Source organism: Myotis daubentonii, chromosome 8 (genome assembly GCF_963259705.1).
Source record: "Myotis daubentonii chromosome 8, mMyoDau2.1, whole genome shotgun sequence".
Lineage (NCBI taxonomy): Eukaryota > Metazoa > Chordata > Mammalia > Chiroptera > Vespertilionidae > Myotis > Myotis daubentonii.
In genome coordinates this window covers 25,995,735-26,022,335 of record NC_081847.1, presented here as the reverse complement: position 1 = coordinate 26,022,335, position 26,601 = coordinate 25,995,735, and the positions used below count along the sequence as shown (strand labels likewise).

Sequence of the window (26,601 nt, the reverse complement as noted above, 5' to 3'; positions counted from 1 at the left end):
ATTATGTTTTCTCCAACTTTCCCTACTTTCTAGTATCTACACCTAAAAATGATCATAGCAGGAGCCACATTATAGTAAGTGCTCACTTAACATCTTATATAATAAATAGGTAATATGCAAATTGACCATTATGCCCTCACACAAGATGGACACCCCCATGTGGTCACAAGATGGCCACTACAAGATGGCCAGCATGGGAGGGCAGTTGTGGGCAATCAGGCCAGCAGGGGAGGGCAGTTAGGAGCGACCAGGCCAGCAGGGGAGGCAGTTAGGGGCAACCAGGCCTGCAAGAGAGGGCAGTTGGGATGACAAGGCCAGCAGGGAGAGCAGTTAGGGGCAACCAGGCCAGCAGGGGAGGGCAGTTAGGGGGACAGGGCCAGTGGGGGAGGGCAGTTGGGGGTGACCAGGCCAGCAGGGGAGGGCAGTTGGGGGCAATCGGGCTGGCAGCAGAGCAGTTAGGCATCAATCAGGCTGGCAGGGGAGTGGTTGGGGGGTGATCAGGCTGGCAGGCAGAAGCAGTTAGGGGCAATCAGGCAGGCAGGGAGGTGAGTGGTTGGGAGCCAGCAGTTCCAGATTGTGAGAGGGATGTTCGATTGCTGGTTTAAGGATCGGGCCTAAACTGGCAGTTGGACATCCCCTGAGGGTTCCCAGATTGGAGAGGGTGCAGGCTGGGCTGAGGGAGAGCCCCCTCCCCATTGTACAAAGTTCATGCACCGGGCCTCTAGTCATAGATATGTTTTTGGAAACTCCATCTTATGTGTAATAAGTGAAACCAATTTTATCATAGGCAAATTAATATAAACAAGAGTTAAGTTCCTACAACATATTTATGGTCACAAAACCATCACCAAACTTCTAAAAAAGACTCAAAACATTTGTAATTTAAACACTGAAATAAATGGAGTTATATGGACACTTAAGAAAAAAAAAGTAATAAAAACAAGTAAGATCATTATTTTCCAACCTGCAGATTGTAGTGGTAGGTGGCCAGTGATTGGAGCCTAACTCAGCAGCTTAGCTCACAAGATGGGACCCACGTTGGACAGGAAGCCTTCCATCGCAGGTGGCTCTCATGCACACACCCACACTCACTCAGACTGGGACAATTTAGACATACCAATCCACCTCACGTGCATCTTTGAGATGTGGGAGGAACTCTAGGTCCCCAGAGGAAACCAAAACAGACAGTGGCCCCAGATGGGAATCGATCTTTTTCCTAATCAATATTATAATGAAATACTATTAAATGAAATGATGATATTCAAAGGACTGCTGTATTTGGGACACAGAGTTCCATTAATGCCTTGGAGGGGATGGCGTACCAACTGGCTCACCAGTGCCCTAAAAGCATGAAATTGCATCACATGGGCAAATGACTTACTCCTGGGGAATATTTTATCCTTTCTGTTTCATCACAAGGTCAATTGTAGCCTTACTTCTGTCCTATTTTTCAACATTAGCTGCATTTAACAGCTGCATGCTTAATTATCTAAGGCTCCAGTTCAGCACCTGCGGTTATATTATCTTATTCATTTGGAAATGACTTTGAGTGCAACTTACTCAGGCTCAATGCCCTTTTACCCATTGGACACAGGGTGTCCTTATCTACACTAACATAGGGTCCAGTTAATGCACGCAGTTATTTAGCGAAAGTTGGGATTTTTTTGCAACTTCTGAAGAGTTTTGCAGGAACATGCTAAGGGAACAACAGTTATGGATATAGCAAGCCCCGTTAGTGTCCGCCCAGATGTTTACTGACTTCCAACTGCCAGTATACAGTTACTCAACATCTGATTTACCCCCTAGAAACTTACTTTTCTCAATATCTTCCCTTCCTTAGCTGAAGGTAATTTCACTCTTCTAGTTGCTCAGGCCAAAAGCTTGTAGTGAGCCTTGACTCACTATCACGATGTCTCTCTCTCTCTCTCTCTCTCTCTCTCTCTCTCTCTCTCTCTCTTTCTCTCTCTCTCTCTCATCATCATCATCATCATCACCATCATCATCTCTTATCTGAATTATTGCAATGTCTTCCTGATCAGTCTCCTGCTTTCATACTTTCCCCTTCTTAATAGAGAAGGTAAAGTCACTCCTAGGAACTCTGTCAGATCCTGTCCTCTTCTCAAATCTCTCCCTCTTGCTCAGAGGAGAGGCCCAGGTGTTTATTTCTGTCTACTTGTTCTGACTGACCGCTCACCCCCCTGACCTTGCCTCCTTCTGCAGCTCCCTCATTCACTTTGCTCCTTGCACTTCCTCAAATAGCCAGGTGTTCTACCTTGAAGCCTTTGCACTGGGTTCTCTGCCTGTGATGCTCTCTCATTGCTATCACAGGGTATTTCTAACACAGGTAGTTCCCTTCCCTCCTTCAAATACCACCTTCTTAGTGAGGCATATCCTGACCACTCCCCTCCTTATTTCAAACTGAACTTTTCCTGCCATCATCTCAGCACTTCTGATCTCCCTGATGAGCCATTCTACTTTTACACAGTACAGATCACCTTCTTACATTCTATATACTTACTTATTATGTTTATTATTTATTATCTGTCTCTCCTAGCATAGGAGAGGTTTTTATCTATGTTTTTCGATGTGCCTCCACATGAGTAAGTGCCAACTCAAACAAACAACATAGTAGTGCCCAGTGAATGTCTGTTGAATGAATGATTACTTGGGAATGCTCATTGTAATATGTTTCCTATTTTTCTTATCTGGCCTATCAAAGGACAAAGCAAAAGCAAGCAGATACCACCTTAGTAGACAGATCCAATTATCTTGATTTTAATCTTACCAGGTAAGTGATTTACTTAGGACCAAAAAGATTTTCTGTTTTACAGTGAGATCTATAGTCATTGCATACCCTGGTATGTGTAGAGAGAGAGAGAGAGAAAAAAAAAACACAGCTCCCTTCACTGGGTGGGCTGTACTCCGTGTTTCAAATAAAACTGAGGTCTGAAAAAAAAAAGGCAGGGGGGAACCACTTCCTAAGATCTCTCACTCTTCTAGCTCAAGAAATAAAAACTCTAGGGACAACTCTGGAATTTTCTATCTCATTTGTTTTTCATTAATTTTAGTAAGGTACAGTGATATCATTATTCTCAGTCGCCCTGGGTGACTCCAATATTGATTTTGAGATTTTGCCAGCCATTCTATAGAATGCATGTCATTTATAAGGTTCTACTTCACTTCTGTGGGCATACTTGCATTCTGAATGTTTTATACTTTCCAGATGATAATGTCATATGAAATGTGATAGCATACTTTTCAGTTCTAATCATTTCTACCTCCAGAAAACTCAAGACCCTTTGGTTTCTTATTCTATTTCAGTTTAATTCAAATGAAACACAAGAGGAAATTCTTCATAATCATCTAATGTTGAAAAAATATTTAAAATTTTAGTTACTGAAGCCGAACTATGAAAATATTCTCACCAAATATTCCCAAACTCTATATTTTAAATTATTTATTATATTTAAACAAACTGACTCATTTTCAGAAAATGGTAGATTAAGAAGGAACAATATATAAGAATAAAATGATCCAAAACTAAAGAGCAAGCCTCTCCTCTAATGTAGAGGTTACAAATTGAAAAGACTTCAAGGACTAAGAGGGTAACATAAACATGTAAAATGGGCGAATGATAGACAGCAGGGAGTGGTGTGGATTGTGGCAAAGTGAACCTCCATTACCTGCCTATGGTGGCAGCAGCTGCTACTTAGCCAAAGTGGATGGTTGTCATGAGGAAACGTGGTCAGTGTTGTCAAATTTTTATTTGTGTATATGATTTTTTTAAAGAGATGTCCACAATCTGGATTTTTAAGGGAAATTTCACACTCTGCATGGCAAACAAAACACAACCAGGCCACAAGACTGGAAACTCTAATTAGCACCGTCAAATGTTAGTACCTACTAAAACTCAGTGTTCTACACCTTCCAGTTTCGACAAGATATCTTGACTATATTTCATCTACACTAATAAAAGAGAAAAATGGTAATTGGCGTACGACGATACCCTTTTCATTGGCTAATCAGGGCTATATGCAAATTAACTGCCAACTATGATTGGCAGTTAACTGCCAACTAAGATTGGCTGTTAATTTGCATATGTAGGCACAATGCAGGGAGGCGAAAGGGAAAGCAGGAAGAAGCCCCCTGCCACTGACAGTGATCAGAAACCCAGGGGGGAGCTAAGAGCTGGGGGGCAGGGCAAAGGCGGCCCTGGGGCCACCTTTGCCCTGCCCCCCAGCCATGATCGGAGAATCAGGCGCCTTTGCCGCCCTGGCCAGTGATAGCAGGAAGTAGGGGTGGAGCCAGCGATAGGAGCTGGACACGGTCGAAGCTGGCAGTACCGGGAGCTAGGGTCCCCGCTGCCCGAGCCGGACGCCTCAGCCAGAGGCGTTAGGCCTGGGCAGGGGCGGAGCCTGCAACTGCGGGGAGCTGGGGGTCTCCTGCCAAGGCCTGACACCTCTGCCGGAGGCCTCAGGCCTGGTCAAGGGGCCGATCCGGTGATTGGTGATCGGAGGGTGATGAGGGTCAACTCCTCTGGCCGAGGCATCAGGCCTGGGTGGGGGGCGGAGCCGGGGATTGGGGGGATATGATGGTCCCCTTGCCCAGGCCTGAAGCCTGGGTCAGAGGCGTCAGGCTTGGGCGGGGGGTGGAGCAAGTGATCAGAGGGAGATGTGGGTCCCCTACCCAGGCATGATTCCTGGGCCAGAGGCCTCAGGCCTAGGCAGGGGCCAGAGCCAGTGATTGGGGGGAGATGGGGGTCCCCTGTCCAAGCCTGACACCTTTGGCGGAGGCGTCAGGCCTGGGCAAGGGGCCGATCAGGTGATCAGAGGGTGATGGGGGTCTACGCCTCTGGCTGAGGCATCAGGCCTGGGCAAGGGGCAGAGCCAGCAATCGGAGGGGTCTGGGGGTCCTCTGCCCAGGCCTGACGCCTGTCAGAGGCGTCAGGCCTGGGCAAGGGGCCTATCCTGCGATTGGAGGGTGATGGGGGTCAACGCCTGAGGGCTCCCAGTATGTGAGAGGGGGTAGGCTGGGCTGAGGGACACTCTCCCCCCACACACACACCCAGTGCATGAATTTTGTGCACCGGGCCCCTAGTAGATAGTATAAGTCTCCAGTTGTTGTTACTTGATTCCTTGTTGTTAGCGGAATCTAGATGGCAAGTGTTTCTTTCAACCAGTATAAACGGCTAATATGCCGATATAGGTACCCACCTCAGGAATCAAAGCTAAAGAAAACACAGTAATGTCTTTCATAGAATCTATAAATTGCCTTTAAAAAGATCCTCCCAGTTATCATCCTAGAATCTTCTCTGAGAATCCTGCCAAAATTCATATGACCAAAAGCCTGAAGAGACCCTGGGTCCTACACTGGGGGACCCCTTTCTTAAACCACTTACTTTGATTCATTTCTGTCCCAAGCCTTCCCACTTTTTTGTTTTGTTTTGTTTTTTCATTTTTTAGAGCATCTGTTACTACGGAAGCAAGGGTGCCAAAGATTTGAACAGAACTGAATAAAACCCCAACTTCAGGATAAAACTCAGCTGATGTTCAAGCAAGGATCACACCACCAACCAAGCACATTCATATCAGGTGTGGGACAACAGAGCACCAGGTGTAAGTTGCATCTAGTAATCAACTATGTATTCTTAAAGTTTTTTTTTAAGAAGCTCAGTTTATATACTCTATTTTTTGAAAACTTGCTCTGAGCTTATAGTTTGCATCATTACTTTCTCTCTTTTTAGTGTACTTAGAATAGCTACATTATACCCCTACCTAACATTTAGATTTTTTTTCTCTAGCCAGGAACAGAGAGCATTCATTTTCCCTGCCATGTCTTTCCTTGTATAATGTAGAAAATGAAAATTGGTGTGCAACTTATTTTCTAAGGAAATAGGTTAGATCACTGATAGTTCCCATTCCAGAATTTTAAACTATGGCCTTTCCCTTTGACATTTGGGCTCATTTTCTTTAAATTTTTATTTATGATTAGAGAGTAAGAGAGAGACATCAATTTGTTGTTCCATTATTTATGCATTCATTGGTTGATTTTTATATTTGCCCTGAACAGGAATCAAACCCACAACCTTGGTTTTTCAAAATGATGCTCTAACCAACTGAGCTACCTGGCTAGGGATGGGCTCATTTTTTAGCTTAGGTAACATCCGTTCATCCACAAACATTCATTAAAGACCTGACATGTGTATGCATAAAGCTAGGTTCCGGGAACACAAAGACCAAGATACAAGATACCTGCTGTAGAAGAAGGGAGTCTAGTACAAGAAGGGAGTTAAATAAGAAACATCTACCAAACACCGTGATGAATGCTTTAAGGGGATAACCCAGAACCATGAAGAATATCTTTTTTGGGGGGAGATGGTATCTGGGTAGGAACTTTTCAATGAGAGGGTGATAATCAGATGATCAGATGTTCATTTTGGGGTTGGAATGAAGACAAAGAGAACAGGTGGTAAGTTGACACAAGGTCTGATTGAGAGATGCTAAGAGGAATGGCGGTGGGTACAGGGAAGGGCACATGTGAGAAAGTTTTAAGTTGATGAGATTTAGGGAGCTCGTGGCTGTGAGGACAAGGGAGAGTGGAGTCTACCTGGAGCAGTAAGAAAATAGGACACGATTTGGAAGTAGCTCTTATCTTAAAAACTCTCAGAAAGTGTAAAACAAACCACTACTTAACTCAGGTTATGAACAGCTGTGATTCAAATAGTATTGGAAAATTCTGTTTACTATTTGTTTCCATGTCTCTAAAATCTAGGGAAGCAACAACATTGTTCTAAAAACCACACAGATGAGGATCGCTCTACATTCAGTTTCTGTGAGGTGTATTTTTTTTTTCTTTATCCCCCTCTTCCATCAGTGTTTATATATTTAGAGATTAAGTCATACCCACATAGTAACTGTTCTTACTTTGGGGGAAGAATCTCTCTTTTAAATAAATGAAGCATACATTTCTACTCTTCTCTTCCAGGAAGTTCTCTCCCTGGGTCAGTAAATTGCAGTGGAGCTAAATCAGGAAAGGGAGCAACTCAGTTGACAGTAAGAACAATTAGCTAGAAAGTCAGTGTTTTATGCACATCCATTTGGGTAAATCAAATGACCATGCTTAGAAGAAAGGGATCAAGTTCCACCCAGAAAATAACTAAGAGTTTCTAAAATAGTGTGTCAACCTTGAATGTGAATTTGAATTGAAAAGTGAGGCTAACAGCTTTTGAATCTATCTATCATAGATCTTATATTTGGGACCTAATGTGTGAGTGAGCCCTTGCTCCCCCCCCATAATGTGTTATATGAGTGATGGAACCAATAATGTTTGCATAAAATCATCCTGACAATGGAGTAATGGAGGCCTGGGGGATGAAACAGTGTTTTAAGGAAAAACAAAGATACTCTCCGTTGCCAATTTACCTTCATCACCAATGGCACAGATGGCAATGCCTTTGAAAACTGGCAGAAGCATTCCTATAACTGACATCTGTTTTAAAGAGAAAGTTAAATTTGTTTCTTATACAAGCCACCGAATATTGATTTTTGGCTTTGATCATTCAGTTAATCATAATACCGAACACAGCCAAGCAGTCAATGCATTTATTTTCCCTTTCATGAGGAAATTTGCATGAAGAGAAACGCTGAATCAGAGGATTTGAGAGTCACGGTGGGTTGATTAATCCAGCAATTTTTAAATTATTGAAGGTTGAAAGGACTCCAAACAAAGCTTCCCTTCTCACCTACTGCATTGCCATAAGGCACAGTGTTGATGGACAATGGGATTCAGATGAGCCAGGATTTGATTGCTCTTTGTTACCCTGTTTAACCTGCATGATATATTTCCTTGAATGACCTATTTTATAGAGCTCTATGAAGACTAATTAAGATACACAGGTCAAATAGGTGGATAAGGGCTTAACACATCTTGTTCAATATGTTAGCTATAATGTCAGTGTAGTCTACTTTTCTTATAATCGACATTGCTGTTGTACAAGCAGCTAAAGTGTGTGTGTATTTGTGTGTGAACAACTGAATGTTGCCTTTCTAAAATAGCTACCCACGCAGGCCTGATTTTAACATTTGAGGAGGCAAGAGCACAAATGGAACACAAATGGAGTCCTGATTATTATATATCTTAGATATTTAAATATGATAATCCAAGCTACAATTATTAAGTATGATCCATGTGCCTAGCCTAACAAATATGCCTTCATAACAACCCAGAAGCCAGGTTTAAATATAGAACTCTTGAATTTCAGACATGACAAAATAAGGAAAGCCAACCTCTTGCTCCTTCTACCCTGGCCTCCAGGACTTGTGTGTGGACTACAACATCTGTAAGTCCAAACTCCCATTATCAGCCTTTCCTCAGCCCTACTTGGGCCCATGAGCCTTATAAGCTTGGAAGTCCAAGGTCCTGGGTATGTGGAGCAGGACCCAGAGGGGGCCGAGGTGGCACGTGGGCTCTTAGGTACAGAAGGGTGTAGCCCAGCTCAGCTCCTTATCATGCAGTATCCACGGCAAGGCCCCCTCTTAGTAACTTAAGATTTTCTCTGTTCTGTTTTTAGTGCAACAGGAGAATAATTACCCTTTCCCCTTCCCTTTGCAAGTTTTCTCTCCTCTGGGAAAAGTTTATAAACAGTTATCAAAGCAACCCGAACCTGCGCATGAAATTACCTGGTTAGCCACAGATATTTCCTACTTAGGATGAAAACTATAGGAAGAATACACACTGGCCCATGGATGATTTTTCAGTATTATGGACCAACAGTTATTTAAACCAAGAGCCCAGTGTTCTCGGTGGACTAAACTCAGACATTGCTATAGGACCTGCTAAATGTCAGCTAATACTGAATAAAAAGAAACCTAACCTTGCGTGAGTGCCCCAGTTATTTCCAAACTATACCTCTTACTTTTGCTAAATAGTTTACCCCCCCCCCCCACCCCCGGTAATCTGTTCATTGGCTCTTGCCTCACCTGAGAACAGGATCTCCCCTTCCAAAACCCTGCCCATACAGGAATATCTGAAAAGCCACCTTCCTCATGACATGCTGACCCCAGGAGCAAACAACTTCTCCTGTGAGGGACACTATGGGGTCCCTTGTACCTCAAACCCTGTGTTATCTGTGTTCTACATCTCAGTGGCTGCTCCCACTACAGGGAGGGACAGATGGCTGCTACTCAGTCCTGTGCACCTCCAAGTTCTGGGTAATGGTCATTTTGTCTTTTTGTTTTCATCTGGTTGAAGTTGTTTAGCACCCATCCCACCTTGCTTGCTTCTTTTACTGTAAAAGGGGCAGTGGGCCTGCTAACCAAGGTGCCCTCCCCTTTCTGATGCCAAGTGGGCTGGGTGTGGTGAGCAAGCCCCAAAGTATAACCACCAGAGGACTGTGGCCCAGCCCTGAGCAGGCTGTTCTTGGTCATTTCTCTAGTTCCTGATATCTAGATCAGGGAACTGGCTAGGTTCTGCTTAGCTTCTGAGCCTGTCTTTTGGTGATGGTTGTTATTGTTTTGCCCCATCTCCCTCAATCCTGACAATTCTATTAGCTACCTGATAACCAACCTTCTAGTTATTATCTTTTCTGAAAATACTAGTAGACAGTTTCTTTCATTTGCATGCAAACTGAAATTCATGCTGATATACTTGGCAGAGCCCCTGACACGAGATAATCAATGAGCGTTGGTTATGTAAATGAATAATTACAACCTGAATGTGTATCACTGCCATATTTGTAAAATAGTGGGGTTTTATTCTGTTTCATAAAACAATATGTTATCATTGACTAAATTTTGAAAAATTTGGCAGGGTATAAAACAAGTAATCCATATTTCTACCACCCAGGCATTGCTTAACTTTGGGTTCCAGTTTTTATATATCTGTGTGATATTTCCACTTCACAAAACACATATTGAAATGCAGTCGTGCATTTGGTTACTTTCACTTAAAATTGTTGTTCCACGCCATTACATAATATTCAAAATGATCAATTTCAACATCTATGTAATAGTCTATCATTTGAAAACCTTAGAATACTTATAACAAGCCCCCAATTTTTAGTTACATAAGTTTATTGTTTTTGTTATGCAAATTATATAAATAATACTCTATATAAAATTTGTCTGTATCTGCAAAGACTAAAATAAAAGTTAAATTAAAAGCCAGAGAAATAGCCTGACCTGAGTGGCTCAGTAGGTTGAATGTTGTCCTGTGCACTGAAAGGTTGCTGGTTTGATTCAGAACAGGGTGCACATGTGGAAGGCAACTGATCTCTCTCTCTCTCGATTTTTTAAAAAGCCAGATAAATAGTTGTGTCAAACAACTTGAACTTTTAAATCCTCTCACAAATATTTTCAAACTGTTTTTCATGAAAGTTGTATCATTTATGTCTCCTACCAGTACTAATGAGAATATCCTTCTCACTGCATCCTTGCCAGTACCTTACTATTTTATATACACACACACACACACACACACACACACACACACTGTTTAATACGTGAAGCATAGTATCTCACTTTTGTTTTAATTTGCATTTCTGTGATTAATAATAGGAATATTTATTAAATATGTGTATGAGCCTTTTATTTCTCCCTTTTAAATTACTTATTCAGATATTTAAACAACTCTATTAGGATGTTATTTTCTGCTTACTAATATGCAAGAGTTCAGTGTAACTATTACATTATCTGTTCTGTCATTCGTGGTGTCAGTACTTTTCTCCATGACTGTTTTCTGCTTTAAACTATATTTTTCTAAATGAAAAGGTTTAAAATATCTTTAAATCTATCTTTTGCTTTGTGATTCTTTTCATTAACTTTATATTAAAAAGCCCTTCCCCGAAATGGTTAAATATCTCCTTCTAGCCTTGTTTCTTGCTTGGCAGGTGAATGTTCCAATTTATTTGGAACAGTCGAGGGCAGTGGTTATCAACCTTCCTAATGCCTCGACCCTTTAATACAGTTCCTCATGTTGTGGTGACTCCCAATTTCATTGTTACAAATTGAACATAATTAAAGCATAGTGATTAATCACAAAAACAATATGTAATTATATACGTGTTTTCTGTTAGTCTTAGGCGACCCCTGTGAAAGGGACATTCGACCCCCAAAGGGGTCGCGACCCACGGGTTGAGAACCACTGGTTTAGGGAGTCATGTAATTAGAAGTTCTTAGTTGAATGTTTTCTACATACTTAGCCAATTTCCTTGACTCTTGTCAAATACTCTTTATTTCAAAATGCCTTTTCCATCACATTTCTTTATCCAAAAACTATCTGAGCCTATTTCCAGGCTATTCTATTCCATTGAGCTATGTATTGATTCTTACACCAGCACTATACTGCTATGATTATAGCTTGATGATCAAATCATTTTTTTTTTAGTTTCTGGAAAGATTACTTACCCACTCCATATATATTCTTTTGCAAAATTTTCTTGACTTCTGTCATATAGTTATTTTTCCAGACAAATTTTAAAATCATTTTTTCAAGTTTTCCCAAATTCCAATTCAATAAAACTAATTAATCATGGAGAAATAACCAGTTCATCATTTTCATCTTTCTACCTAAGAATAAGGTATATTTTCATTTGTTTGTTTCTTATTTTATGTGTCTGTAAAATTGTATAGTTTCCTAAATCTTTAGATATTTCTTATCAGTCCCCAGTGTTTTATGTACATTTACTATGTTTCCTAGGTAATTTATATTTTTGTGGATTCATGGACAGAACCATTTTCTATTGTATTTTTTAGTTGGTAAATGCTGGCATTTTGGATAGCCATTATTTTTTAACATGTATTATATAACCATTACCTTACTAAAATATCTTATTAGTTTCTCTAGGTTTTAACTTATTCAATTGTGTATCCATCGCTTTTAAACAAAATCAAGACACAATGTCTGATTTTTCATTACTTAGGTAAAAAGTTATACATAACCGTATGCATTAAGCAATTTTTTTGTTTTTAAAAATCACCTCTTATGCAAAAAATAAAATGACATGAAATTGAGGACACCCTAGAAATCCCAAATGTAACCTGTGTTCCTGTGTTGAACCACATTCACTGCCCTCAGGCACTCAGTCTTGCTATTCAAAACTGCCAAAAAGAGCTCTGAATGAGAAACATTGTCACTTCTCACTTGGATTAAACAGGACAAGTCAAACAATTCAGCTGGTTACTAAGAATTTTGACACCAGGAACATGTTCTCATACAAGCAGCAATCTGTCTCTTATTTTAAGCCCAGAGACAATAGGAAGGATGACTTTTAAAACAGAACAGGGCCCACTTAGATATATTCGGAAAGCAATTGCATGGCCTTATATATATGAGCAGATTCTCTTTTCCCCAGATAAACATGTTTTCTATTTTAAAATATCAGGATAATAGTATCTACTAATTATCAATTCATCAAATATTTGTTGTGCATCTTATTAGATTCTGTGTTGAGAAACATTGGAGGGCTATCTATAGCAATAAGTAGGGATAGGGACTGATGAGAACCTGGGATATAACAGAAGTTTAATAAATAATGTTATTGATTATTAATTATTATTACTTATTAATCTTTAAAAGGCTAAAAGTCTAGTTCACCATTGTCTTCCTAGGGCCTACCATGGCAAATATAAATGTCCAACAAAATATTTCTGTAATATTTGTTGATTGACTGATATATTTTTACAAAATCCTCAATTGCCAGAAAATATTTGGACTCAGTTATTAACTGCTCACTTAAAACCAATTCTTAGTAGATGCTTTTGTTAAAGCCAAGAATACTCCTCTTTTGAAGTCATAATGAGGTTCTTAATTGCTCTTTTTATACAACATAGTAAATTTAAAATTTTCTAAAATATCAGATCTTTAAAATGGCCCAGAAAAAAAATGGCTATGAGGAAGAGTATTCATTCCTTCATTCATTCACCAAACATTTATTAAACATCTTCTACATGTAAGATACAAAATAAACTGCCATCACAGAGCTTACAGACATTAAATAGCCAAACAAATAAATAGAAAAATAAGTGCTATGGAAGAAAAGCAGCAGGGCGATGAGAGATTTGGGTTATGGGGAAGGGAGATCAAAGAGGCCCAAGGGATGAGTACAGCTTGAATTGCAAAGTATAGGGGGCAAGTGCCTGGGATATCCAAGAAACGGACAGCAGAACAGGAAGGCAGCAGCAAGAGGAAGAGATACCCAAGTAGGCCAAGTACCCAAGACTCTGAGGGTCTCTGGAATCTGTCTGAGGAAAGTGGATGTATTTTATGTAGGGGACTGACATGACCCTCTCTGTTAATGGATAAAGTATCGGAGGGGCCAAGCAAGGAACCAGGGGTCTTGTTAGAAAACTATACAAATAATCCAGAGGAGAGATGAGGACTTGAAGTTTGATGGTGGTGGTGGTAGGGATGGAAAGAAGAATCTATCAAGATATATTCAGAGATATGAATAGAAAGACAGAACGTTTCAGACTGTGTGATGGTTTTGGGTGTGGAAGACAAAGGGAATGGAGGTATCAAAGATGATTCTTGAGTTTCTGGCTAAAGCATCTCCATGAACAGAAGTGCCATTTACCAGGATAAGAAAGATTAGAAAGGTGTTAAAATTGGGGTATTTTTTGGCCCTAACCTGTTTGGCTCAGCGGATAGCCTGTCAGCCTGCGGACTGAAGAGTCCCAGGCTGGATTCCAGTCAAGGGCATGTACCTTGGTTGCAGGCACACCCCCAGTAGGGACTGTGCAGGGGGCAACTGATGGATGTTTCTCTCTCATCCATGTTTCTAACTCTCTACTCCTCTCCCCTCCTCTCTGTAAAAATTCAATAAAATATATTTTTTTAAATATTGGGGTATTTTTGTTTCTGTTGTTATTTTTGCTGTTTAATTTAGATTTCTGGTTTGTTTGCATTGTGTTGGTGGGGTAGTATAAAGTAGTCATCCAACACAGATCTTAGGGATGTTGGCATACTGGGCTGAATAGTGTCCCCCCAAAATTCATGTCCAACCAGAACCTATAAATATGATCTTATTTGAAAACAAGATCTTTGCAGATGTGATGAAGTTAAGATGAAGTCATACTGAATTAGGGTGGACCCTTAGTCCAATATGAATGGTATCTTTATAAAAAGGGGGAGCTCTGCCATGTGAAGATAAAAACACAGATTGGAGTTATGCGGGTGCAAGTCAGGGAACACCTGGGGCTATCTGAAGCTAGAAGAGGCAAGAAAGCCCCTCCCACAGGGGCTGCAGAGGGCACACAGCCTTGGCTGCACCTTGAATTATGGCGGCGGTTCTCAACCTGTGGGTCGCCAACCTGTGGGTCGCGACCCCTTTGGGGGTCGAACAAACCTTTCACAGGGGTCGCCTAAGACCATTGGAAAACACATATATAATTACATATTGTTTTTGTGATTAATCACTATGCTTTAATTATGTTCAACTTGTAACAATGAAAATACATCCTGCATATCAGATATTTACATGACGATTCATAACAGTAGCAAAATTACAGTTATGAAGTAGCAACGAAAATAATTTTATGGTTGGGGGTCACCACAACATGAGGGATTGTATTAAAGGGTCGCGGCATTAGGAAGGTTGAGAACCACTGAATTATGGACTTCTAGCCTCCAGAACAGTGAGAGAATATGTTTTTGTTTTAAGCCACTTCGTTTTTGGTAATTTGTTATGGCAGCCCTAGGAAACTAATATAATTGGCAAGATTAAACGAGATTGCATATTTGAACCAGACTAGCATGATACAAGGTACCTAGTATAGGTTAAATAACATCCATTTCCCTTCCTCTCTTAATGGTCACCAGTTTTCTTGGTGGTCCATATCATGAGTAACACACACACCACACGCACATACATTTAGATAAGTCTTACTTACCTAAAGCCTCCCTATGCTTCTTTTACAGATGAGGAACCTGAGGCTGGGGAAAGTTAAATAGCCTGCCCCAGATCACAAATCTAAATACGAGAGAGTCAGAGCTCAAACTCAGCTCTGCCTCATCAGCAAGATGAAACCACACCCTAGCACACCTGCCTCTCACACCTGCAGTAGTTCAGCAAACTCTGACACGGTGAAGGAGAGGCAGTGCCAAACTGTGTTTTCAATGACTGCAATTAAAACTCACTTTTATTTACAAAATGACAAACTGCAGAAACCGAGTACAATCATTCTCTACCCATTCACACAGGAACAGAAACATTTTATTCTTAGACCAATACCATCCATGAACTTGTCATCAACTTGTACTGTTTCCATCTGCTTTGCACATACGTATTCCAAGTCAAGGTATCATCAGATTGGACATTTATGAGTTGAATTTCCTTAAAGGCATTTTCCTTAAGCATTCCCCATTTCCTTTTGATGATACTGACTCATTTTTGCTACCTAAGGAGACCATAAAATAGATACTGTATGTATGGCGAGAAGTGTCTCTCAACTTTGTAGTCAAAGATGGCCATCCTTTAAATTATAAAGCAAAAAAAAAAAAAAAAAGCATATTCTAAATCTAAATTGATTTCCGTCTCTGGGTTATACTGCTGAATATAACAGATATACCACTATAAGGTGACAGGGCTGTTATTATGGGGTGTCAGTTTCATAGGTTCTAGTGCGGTAGGGGCTTGTGAAGAGCATCTAGCCCTCTGGACTCAGGTGAGAGTGTCTACATGTCACCAGACCCCAGAAGAGAAAAGGATGCGCTGAGAGGTTCTGTGAGTTACCTAAGACCCTGTGGAATGTCAGGTTTCCTGATTGCCCCTGAAGTGCATTCAGCCTTCTAAGCTATCAGCAACTATTAACTATGACACTTTCCTCTGGCGTTGTGTCAACTTCTCTTTTTCTTTATTAATTTGGCCTAAAAGTGCCCACCACTGATAGCCCCAGTCCTTCAAATCCCTTTAATTGATATCTAATGTTGAATTCACTCGTGCCCCAGGTTTAAAGCTTCAGATATGCACTCATGGGTTCAAGAAGAGCTAACACACTTCTCCAAACTGGGCACTCTCTCTGGACTTTTCAAGTTTAGCCTCCAGGAGGCCCACAGAGAACTCAATTTTGACAAGAGTTTGGCACCGAGATCCTCTTCCATGCTCTGCCCACACGCGTGCCATGAGCAGAAGTTCTCTCTCTCTCCATTACAACCCACCACGCACACACACACTCCAACGCGAGTAACAAAGAAAAACACAGCCCCATAAAGGCTCAGCTATTGCATCTTGCAGTCCACACCTGCCAAGAGACAAAAGCCATAAGGGAATCCTGCCCTGGCAGTATGTCCAACACTCCTTGGGAGATGCAGGCACCGTGGCACCCCCGGGCGGGCATGCACGGCTGTATACACAAAGAACTGCTACTGGGCTTGCCAGTGGTCCGGGGACCAGCGCACTCCCAAGACTGGATCCGGGGTTCCCCTCCACGCCCTACCAGCCAGCAAAAAGGAACTATCCTTTATTCGACCCGTGGAGAGCCCAGTCTGGATGGTAGCGCATGGGTGTGTGTGAGAGGGGCGGGGGGCGGTCCCCGATCGCCAGCGGATCCCCAGCCCTTGACATCTCCTAGGAGATGCACAATCGCGCGCTGTCACAGATGTCCGCTTCGCATCCTCTCGCGGCAAAGCAAGATGCCCCCGGTCTCAGCCATGCACATCCCCGCAAGCGCCCCTCCCCGTGCCCAGATCCACCCGGGCAGCCCCTCCGGGCGCGCCTGCCTACCTGGCGGCTGGCTATCAGCGAAGCGGCGGTGCCTCATCCCCTTCCCCGCCGGGGCTGCTACAGGGCTGGGAGCGCCATGTTCCCGGTGTCCACGGGCGCACGCTGGGCAACTACTACGGGCTGAGGGCAAAGGGTGCGGGAGGCCGTTGGGAGGTGGGGGGAGCAGATCCAAAGCTTTCTACTCTCCACCCCAGCCTCCCCCAGCTACTGAGCATGCCCAGCTGCCCGGCGTCGCCCCTCGGAGGACTTTCCGTGAGCTAACGCAGCTATTCCGGGTTTTCGTGGCAGCCGGCGGGAGGCAGGCGGGAGCAGCTGCGGGGGGTGGGGGTGGAGAGGTGTCGGGGGAGGGTCGGGGGAGTGTCTACTCACCGCGGAGCCGGGGCAGGAGAGAGCCTCCTTTCGCCCATCCAATCGCACCATCCTCTGCCCTCCCCGGAGGGGGCAGCTCCTGCACGCCCCCTCCCCACACGCTCTGGTTTTGCAGAAATTTTGTGCAGGACCAATGCAGGGCGAGCTTTGCTCAGAGCAGAGCTCAGAATGGGAGGGGGCGGGGCTGAGAGGCAGATGTTTCCTCTACCGTAGCGCTTCTTCCGCCCAGAACCGCGTTTCTCAAACTTCAACGTGCCGGCGAATGAACATGCAGGTTAGATTTCAGTTGGTCCGACCTAGGGCCTGATATTCTAGCCCAACTAGCTCCCGTGTGATGTGACGCTCCTGGTCCTGCCACCACTGCTGAGAGGCAAGACTCTGGAGCCCCCCCACACTGTGACCTCCCAGGAGTCATCCTTAAATCAGCCAGCCCAGAAACGCCTCTGGCATCCACAGAGGCCCCACCTGCCCACAAAAGGTGTGGCTGCTAACAAGCTCAGGTATCCCCCCGCCTTCCCCTCCCCCCGCACAGCCCACCCCCAGGGCTGCTGTGCTCGCCCTGGGAGGAATCTCAGTAGGGCTTGGCTCTGGGCACCCAGCACAAACTGGGTACTGACGGAACTGGAGGCCTAAGGGAATATGGGTTCCTTGACCTCTCTATACTCCCTTTGTTAGGTGACTAGCAAACTATCAGTAGTTGCTAGTTGAGCCTCTACTCAAATCAAAACCAATTTGCTTTGGCTTGTTTCCCTGCCTTTCCTGATCTGGGACAAAAACTAAAACTAGACATCAAAGGGTCAATCTGTAGCACTTGGAATGGTTAAGACTGGGTTTGCCCACCTAAGAAGACTGATGCGAGCAGAGTGATTATGTCCCAAGAGTTGACAGGTCTTTCTGATGAGTGATGTTTGAGCTGAGATTTGCAATATCTTGTGATTCATCTTAAATCCCCCAGTTATTCACTCTCTTCCCAACCCCCAAAGCTCCAAAGGCTCTGGAATTGTCAAGAGTATTCACTGTCTGTGTTACAAGTGAGAGAGAGAAAGAGAGACACTCACAACACCAGCCATGAGTTTCAACCTTGGAACAGAAAATCACACCCTTGTCTGTCCTCAGCTGCCAAACAGCACCCTCATGAACTAGTTATGATAGGGTGTCTGGTCCCATACCTGTATAGCAGATTAAAAATAAGAGTTTGTATCTATTGGTACTCTATTATACTCAGTAACTCTAAACTGCTTTCTAACTAATGGAAATTATATATATATTTTTTATAAATATATATCACTTCCCTGTTGTTTGTTTTCCATTCACTCAGTGCCCTCAATGTAGTAGCTGTCATATGAAAACAGGAATCATATGATAAACAAATGATTACTTTTCTCCCTCAATATTCCTACATATAAAGGAAAAATATATCCTGGTACATTGTATGCTGTTTTCTGGTTAAAGGAATAGGAGTCTTTAAATCCATCCTTTTATTCTCTAAGCCACACAAGTAGCCCTAAAGCCCACCACATCATCCTCACCTTTATTTGCATAAATACTTTCTATTTTTTACTTTCTTTTATGTGTGCTGGCACAGATGCAAAGCCAGAAAATACTTTATAGAGGCGTTGCTTATTTGTGATTGATTGGTATCAATTAAAATTTTGCTTTGGAATACTGAGCTCTAATCACTTAAAATATCTTTACTGTTATAAAGCTTATGTTTGTGTGGTTGTTCCTACTGGTTAAATACTATGATTATTGTTAGTTGCCTCAAATTCACTTATGATTTAGGCAAGGTAAGCATTATAAATGAGTAATAAGACCATTTCTGTAAATATTACATTACACTAAGTCATAAGGGTTTTCTTTTTATATAATGTAATTTCTTGAGAGTTTACCAGGCAGGATGGTAACTAAGGACCAACACCTGTGTGTAGGAGATACAGAAAGCAAGAGTGGGCAGTGGTAGGAGTTCAGCTATGATGCAGGCCAATGACAGTCTTGGCCACTATCCCTCCAGGGAGTTCTGGAGCTACAATGACCCTTCAGAGTTGTTCCGGGATAGTTTGAGTCGTCCAGTCCTTTTTATATTAATATCAGTCATTGTAGGAGGTGCCTTGGAAGGTTATGAACTTGAGACAAGGCAGCTCTCTGAAGCTGAGGCAATCCCTGAAGGAGAGAACAGCCAAAGGCACTTATCCCTGTAGCTGGGGAGACTGGTCTTTCACTTAAGAGGGATTTGGGCAATACATTACTTTGTCTACCATGCTAATACATTTATTAAATATATCACTTTTGAACACACAAAACAGGACTGATTTGTTAGAGGGATTCAAAAACTTTACTTTTAAATAAGTAATAGACTTTCTCCATGGCTCAGAGATTTAAAATGGGAAAATAACCTGTAATCAGCAATTGGGAGTTGTTGGAGGAGGTCATGGAGAGGACATGACCCCCTGTTGATCCATAAGCTGGATCTGGATAACTGGCCACCCCTTATCCCCTACCTTGTCCTTAGAATGTACCCTCTGCCCATCGTTCCCACAGTAGGAGCCAGTTTCAAGGATGCAACCTTGAAAGAGTAAGGTATTATTGAGACCATCTGGACCCAGTTAAGGCCTCTAGATATACTTTTAAGATTCGGGAGGGTGTGTGCAGAGATCGATCCATCTTGTGACCTTGTGACTGCCCAAGACAAGCCTAGTATGTAAGCTCCCTTGCTTATTAACATTGACACCAGTCAATGGATTTGTCGGCATCTTTCTTTGGTCTCTCCTTTCCCTCCTCGTACAGGGACCAATTTCAGATTTCACCCAGAAGCTCCTGAGTTTGCCTCTTTTACACAATCTCCCCTAGAAAATAGAAGAGGAGTACTTTCTAACTTATTTTATGAGGCTGGTATTACCCCGATAGTAACACTAAACAAGCACAGTAGGGGTGGAGAAAACTACAGGCAAATATGTCTTTTGAACCTAGATGCAAAAATCTTAAAAAAAGATTTACCAAACTAAATCTTACAGTGTATAAAAAGAATTATACATGATGCTCATGTGAAGTTTACCCCAGTAATATAGGGCTGGTTTAATATTTAAAAAATCAGTTAATATAATCTACCATATTAACAAACTCAGAAAGAAGAATAGGATTATATCAATTTATGCAGAAAAAAAATCATGACAAATCTAATACATCTCTGATTTAAAACTCTCAGCAAGAAAATAATAGGGGGGAATAATAAAATTTGACTTAAAAGGTCTACAAAAAAAAAAACCCCAGCTAACATAAAACTTAATAGTGAAAGACTGAATGCTCTTCCTCTAGGATGCGGAACAAGGCTAGCATGTCTGTTTCCAATATCTTATTCAACATAGTATTAGAAATTCTAGCCAGTGCAATGAAGCAAGAAAAACAAATAAAATATATTTGGTTGAAAAGGAATAAATAAAACTGTCTCTATTTGTAAATGACATTATTGTCTACATAAAAAATGCTAAAATGTCTACAAAAAATAATTCCTAAAACTAATAATTGAGGAAGCTTGTAGAATACAAGATCTATACATTCAGAAAATAAAATGTAAAACACAATACCACTTACATTTACTCCAAAAAAATATGAAATATTTAGGTATACAGTTAATGGAACATGTACATGATCTATATGTTGAAAATTATAAGATAACAACTAAATAAATCAAAGAAGACCTGAAATGGAGAGACATACTGTGTTCATGAATTAGAAGACTTAGTATAATAAAATTGCAATTTCCCCCAAAGTTATCTAAATGTTTACTAAAATTTCTATAAAAATTCCAGTCAAATTTATTGGAGCATTTATATGGAAAGGCATGGGCTCTAGAATAACTAGATAATTTGGCAAAGAAGAATAAGGTAGGAAGAATTACTCTTTCCAATAGTAAGACTTCTACAGCTATAATAATAATCAAGAAAAAGTGCTATTTGCAGAGGAATAGACACACAGATCAATGAAAATGAATAGAGAACCTAGAAATGGACTCATAAAATATGACCAACTGATGTTAACAAAGGTAAAAAAAAAAAATAAAAAAAATTCAATGGACAAAGACTAGCTTTTTCAACAAATGGCGCTAAAAAAATTGGATATACAAAAATGAACCTTCCCACAATTAACATCATACTCAATAGTGAATGACTGAGATCTTTTTCTCTAAGATCAGGAACAAGGTGAGGATCCCCACTTTTGCCACTCCTGTTCTACACAGCATTGGACGTTCTAGTGAGAATAATTAGACAAGAAAAAGAAATAAAGGTAAGCAAATTGGAGATGTAGAAATCTCTCTTTGCAGAAAATGTGATTTTGTATGTAGAAAACCCTAAGGATTCCACATTAAAAAAAAAAAAAAAGTTAGAATAGATGACTTCAACAAGATTGCAGGAATAAATTTAACACACAAAAATCAGTTGTATTTCTATACACTAAAATGAAAAACCCAAAAAAGAAATCAGGTAAACAATTTCATCTTAAATAATATAAAAATAATAAAATACTTAGGAATTAATTTAACAAAGGGGTGAAAGACTTATATACTGAAAAGTACAAAACTCTGTTGAAAGGTATTAAAGAAGACATACACAAATTAAAAGACTTACCCTGTTCATGAACTGAAAGACTTGGTATTATTAAGATGTCAGTACTACCAATGCAATCCATAATAATCTAAAGATATGGGGGTTTGTGTGTGCATTTTCTTGTGTTTTTTTTTTGTTTGTTTTGGGGGCTCTTTTGCAGAAACAGGAAAAAAAACTATCATGAAATTCATAAGGCATCTCATAAGGACCCAAATAGCCAAAACCATTTTCAAAAAGAACAAAGCTGAAGGACTCAAATTTCCTGATTTCAAACTTACTACAAACCTACAGTAATCAAAACATGTGTTACTGGGTCTGGCCAGCATTGCTCAGTGGTTAAGCATCGACCTATGAACCAGGAGGTCATGGTTTGATTCCCGGTCAGAGCACATGCCTGGGTTGCTGGCTGAATCCCCAGTATGAGGTGTGCTGAAGGCAGCTAATCAATGATTCTCTCTCATTATTGATGTTTCTATCTTTTTCCCTTCCTCTCTGAAATCAATAAAAATATATTAAACAAACAAACAAATATGTGTTACTGGCATAAAGACAGACATAAAAACCAATGGGACAAAATAGGGAGCCCATAAAAAAAATCCTCACATATATGTCAAATGATTTTTTACAGGGGTGCCAAGTATAAAGAACATTTCCCAAATGTTGTTGGGAAAACTGGATATCCATTTATAAAAGAATGAAGTTGGACCTTACCTTACTCCAAATACAGGAGTTAATTTTACATAGGTAAAAAAAACATAAGTGCTAAAACTATAAAAATCTTAGAAGAAAACAGGGCAAAATCATCATGAGGTTGAATACAGCAATGATTTCCTGTTTATGATGCCCTAATCACAGAGAACAAAAGAAAAAATAGATAAATTGGACTACATAAAAATTAAAATCTGTGCAAAGGATACAATCAACAGAGTGAAAAGAAACCTCACAAAATGAAAGAAATATTTGCAAATGATATCTGATAAGGGGTTGATATGCAGAATATATAAAGAACTCCTAAAATTTAACAACAAAAAAAAACCAAACAATCCAATCTAAAAACGAGCAAAGAACTAGAATAAACAGTTATCCAAAGAATATATGCAGATGGCCAAAAAGCACATGAAAACATGGTCAGTATCACTAACCAGGGAAATGCAAATCAAAACCACAGTGAGATGTCACCCCATACCCATTGGGATGGAGTTGTATATATGAAAAGAGAAGTGTTTGGCAAGAATGTGGAGAAATTAGAATACTTGTGTACTGCCAGTGAGAATGTAAAATGGTTTAGCCACTATAGAAATAGTATGGCAACTCTACAAAAAAATTAAACATAGAATTACCATAGGACCCAGCAGTTCTACTTGTTAGTATATAATTAAAGAATTGAAAGTGGGAATTAAGCTGATATTTTCACACTAATAATTACAGCAGCTTTGTTTAAAGCCGTCAAAAGTTTGAAATAATCCAAAGGTTCATTGACAGATGAATGGATAAATAAAATATAGTATATATAGACAATAGGATGTTATTCAGCCTTAAAAATGAGATTCTGATAAATACTACAATGTGGAAGCACATTATGCTAAGTAAGCTAAACTCAAAAGAATGAATATTGTGTGGTTTCACTTATATAAGATATCTAGAATAGGCAAATTCATGGAGACAGAAAGTAGAATAGTGTTTACCAGGGGCCAAGAGAAGTAAGGGGAATGGAAATTATTGTTTCATTGGTACAGAGATTCAGTTTGGGATAAGCAAAAAGTTCTGGATATTGATAGTGGTTATGGTTGCCAAAACAAGCTGAGTGTTACAAAAATTAACTCAAAATGGGTCATGGACCTAAGGTAAAAGTATGAAACTCTTAGAAAAAGACATAAAAGATTCAACATGGCAGCAGAACAGATGAAACTTCCTCCCAGGACCAAACTGGAATTAAACTAATTACTAGCTGAAGAGAAGCCTTATAAGGAAGAATCTACAGAAGAAGCCACATCTAGCCTGGTAGGAAGGGTGGAGACATGAAAAGGGCTGGCCCCACTCCCACAGGTGGGCAGCTGAGGTTCTGGAGGGACACCTCAGCTGCAGGGGGCTCCCTCCTGGGAAGAGTGAGCTCTCAATATCGGGCTGTGAAAATCAGCAAGATTCTGTCCATCCTGGAGAGTCAGGAGTCTGCTAGTGGCACAGGCACCCTATTAAAGAGCCAACACAGAGACTGTGGGGATAATGTTTGCAAAGCATATTTTTTACATCTAGAATATATAAATATTCAAAACTCAACAGTTAACAAAATGAACAATTAGAATTTTAAAATCCAATTATAAAATGGTCAAGAGACAAGAACAGACATTTCACTGAAGAAGATATACCAATGGCAAGTAAGTAGAGGAAAAATGTTCAATGTTATTAGACATTAGGAAAATTTAAATTAAATTACAATGAAATATCACCATGTACCTATCAGACTGACTAAAATAAAAAACAGTGACAACACAAAATTCTGGTGAATATGAGGAGAAACCATATAATTCATATGTTGCTGGTGGGTATAAACAATGGTACAGCCATTTTGGAAAAACAGTTTGGTAAAGTTCTTATAAAACTTAATATGCAATTACCATATGACCAAATAATTGCTCTCCTGGGCATTTATCACAGAGAAATGAAAAGTCATATTCAGAAACCTGTATAAGAATGGTCATAGCAGCTTCATTTATAATAGTCAAAGTCTGGAAACAGACTATATTCTTCAAGAGGTGCATGGTTAAACAAACTCTGGACACACATAGCATGGAATAATAAAAGCAACAAAAAGAAACAGATTATTGATACATGCATTAACCTGCATGAGTCTCCAGAGAATTATACTGATGGGGGAAAATGCAATCCTGGAGGTTACATAGTGCTTTATACCATTTATATAACATTTTTGAAATGACAAAATTTTATTTTTATTTTTTAATATATTTTTATTGATTTCAGAGAAGAAGGGAGAGGGAGAGAGATAGAAATATCAATAATGGGAGAGAATCATTAATTAGCTGCCTCCTGCACACCCACACTGCAACCTGAGCATATGCCCTGACCAGGTATCGAACCGTAACCTCCTGGTTTATAGGTTGATGCTCAACCCCTGAGCCATGCTGGCCGGGCTTAAATGACAACATTTTAGAATGCAGAAAGATTTGTGGTTACAGGGTTAAGGGAACAGGTGAAAGATACAGAAGGAAGTGGGTGTGACTTTGAAAGGGCAAAAGAGGGATTCTTCTGCTTATGGAAATGTCTTGATGGCAGTATCTTGACTATGGTGGTGAATGCATGAACATATTCTTATGATTTACTAAATATACATATACAGAGAAAGGAGTACAAGTAAAACCAGAGATATCTGAATAATATTAGTGAATTGTATCAATCAATGTCAATATCCTGATTATGATATTGTACTATAGCAGTGGTTCTGAACCTTCCTAATGCCGTGACCCTTTAATACAGTTCCTCATGTTGTGGTGACCCCCAACCATAATATTATTTTCGTTGCTACTTCATAACTGTAATGTTGCTACTGTTATGAATCATAATGTAAATATCTGATATGCAGGATGTATTTTCATTGTTACAAATTGAACATAATTAAAGCATAGTGATTAATCACAAAAAATATGTAATTATATATGTGCTTTCCGATGGTCTTAGGCGACCCCTGTGAAAGGGGTCGTTCGACGCCAAAAGGGGTCAAGACCCACAGGTTGAGAGCTGCTGTACTATAGGTTTGCAAGATAATGGGAAAAACTAGATAAAGGGGTAGACTCATCTCTCTGTATTATTTTTTACAATTACATGTGAATCTATTACCACCACAATAAAAATTTCAATTAAAAACTAATTCATGTTTTTAACTTACCAACACTTACTGAGCATTTCCTAAATCAGTGCTGTCCAACAGAACTTTCTGTGATAATGGAACTATTCCATGCTACATTGTCCAATACAGTAGCCAGATAAACTGGGGCAGAGTAGGTGTGTCTGGAGAGCTAGGAAGGGATTGGATGGTGAAGGGCTTTTGATGCCACTTGAAATTTGGTACTTGAGATTCCATCATGGAGACACACTGCAATAGTATCAGCATGACCTACTTAGGTTTATATCTGTAAAATATTATTCTCCCCACAATGCATTGGAATCAAGCAAGACTCCAGGCAGGGAGCTAGTAGCTCTGAGAAGCACAATCAAAGGCTCAAATGTGGCAGTGGAAGTAAGGATGGGAAGAAGAAACTAGATTTGACAGGCATCAAAAAAGTAGAATCAGGAGGATATTGCATCCAAATCGATGTAGGTGATAAGGATAACAAGTAATTGGGATGGTTTACAAGCAGTTGAGTGGGTCTACTTCATAGATGGTAGTGCTATTAGCAGAGATAGTTAATGGAAGAGAAAGAATGGGTTTGGAGTAGAAGATGTATGGCTCAACAGTTTTTTGTTTTGTTTTGTTTTGTTTTTTATTGCTTAAAGTATTACAAAGGGTATTACATATGTGTCTATTTTTTCCCCCCGCCCTAGACAGTCCCCTAGCCTGCCCTATCCCCCGGTGTTTTATGTCCATTGGTTATGCTTATATGCATGCATACAAGTCCTTTGGTTGATCTCTTACCCCCCTACGTCCTGCACCCCCACCCTCCCCGGCCTTCCCGCTGCAGTTTGACAATCTGTTTGAGGCAGCTCTGCCTCTGTATCTATTATTGTTCAAAAGTTTATAATGGTCTCTATTATCCATGAATGAGTGAGATCATGTGGTATTTTTCCTTTATTGACTGGCTTATTTCACTTAGAATAATGCTCTCCAGTTCCATCCATGCCATTGCAAATGGTAAGAGTTCCTTCCTTTTTAGAGCAGCATAGTATTCCATCGTGTAGATG

At 40.5% G+C, this 26,601-nt stretch overlaps 1 protein-coding gene across 1 annotated transcript in view; it reads right to left on the bottom strand.

The window, feature by feature from the left end:
* The window catches only part of PAK5 (p21 (RAC1) activated kinase 5), a 248,355-nt gene extending 231,360 nt beyond the window's left edge, over positions 1-16,995 (bottom strand). Inside the window, exon 1 of the mRNA XM_059705572.1 lies at positions 16,718-16,995. The gene's annotated coding sequence lies outside the window, so the exon portion shown is untranslated. The remainder of the gene's footprint in view (positions 1-16,717) is intronic.
* Between the last annotated feature and the right edge of the window lie 9,606 nt (positions 16,996-26,601).